General features: G+C 41.9%; 1 pseudogene; it reads left to right on the top strand.

The window, feature by feature from the left end:
* The first annotated feature begins 412 nt into the window (after positions 1-412).
* On the top strand, positions 413-829 carry LOC148027784 (rac-like GTP-binding protein 5 pseudogene; annotated as a pseudogene).
* The last annotated feature ends 214 nt before the right edge of the window (positions 830-1,043 follow it).

The raw sequence follows: 1,043 nt of genomic DNA, 5'->3' as shown, positions 1-1,043 counted from the left end.
TTTGATGCCATGGAGCCGCCTAGTTAGATGGATCTTGAATCAGAGTTTGTTTGCCCCTCCAAATTTTGAAAATCCACTTACTACGTTGTCGTATTGCTGCGCATTCCAGGTGTGAAAACCACCCAAAAGTTGTGTGTGTGATTTGATACTTTGTACATACTTAGTCATTATGTTTTCTCTTTTATTTACGTGGGTAATATAGTGAAGAGGGGTTTGAAGCAAGAGGAACCATTGATTTCTTACAGCTTGAAGCAAGCAGGGCTCTCTCCCTGTGTATGCTGACCAGTACCCATCATACCAGGTTCTCTCACTTCGAGAGCTGGGCATGCACAACAGCAATAGAGACATGTGAATGACAACACCAGCTGCTCCCTTCCATCATCAAAGCTTTCACATTTTCTGTCCACCCATCATGATGAATAATCCCAGATTCATTAAGTGTGTGACTGTGGGAGATGAGGCAGTAGGCAAGACTTGCCTTCTTGTTTGACAATTTCAGTGCCAATGTTATTGTCGATGGATTTACAGTCAACCTTGGACTCTGGGATCCAACAGGCCAAGAAGATTATAACAGGTTGTAGAACCAAACTTGATCTAAGAGATGACAAACAATTCTTTATGGACCATCCTGGTGCTGTCCCTATTAGCACTGCTCTTGGAGAGGAACTTCAGAAGCTGATAGAAGCTGCTGTTTATATTGAATGCAGTTCAAAAACACAACAGAATGTGAAGGCTGTTTTTGATGCTGCAATCAGGGTTGTGCTACAACCTCCAAGGCAAAGGAAGAGGAAACAAAAAATCGCATCAGAAAAATTGTGGGGTTATGTAATAGGTATGCTCATACGGGCATTTGGAAACATCAGAGTTTCTCTAAACATATGTCATGGTAGTCAAGTCATACTGCATTTTGGTATAATGCTTCTCCTAGGCTGAAATAGTCTTCTACTGTATGATGTTGACATTCGATTGGTGACCTTAAGTTATGTGTACACCATTCGCACGGTTCACTATGGAAGTAGTCTGAAGAGTTGTGAGCAGCACTG

The sequence above is a fragment of the Lygodium microphyllum genome, chromosome 12, assembly GCF_053477565.2.
Source record: "Lygodium microphyllum isolate KBCC chromosome 12, Lygodium_microphyllum_v1.1.10, whole genome shotgun sequence".
NCBI lineage: Eukaryota > Viridiplantae > Streptophyta > Polypodiopsida > Schizaeales > Lygodiaceae > Lygodium > Lygodium microphyllum.
Note: the sequence above shows the minus strand (reverse complement) of the source record. Positions and strands in the feature narration are given on the sequence as shown.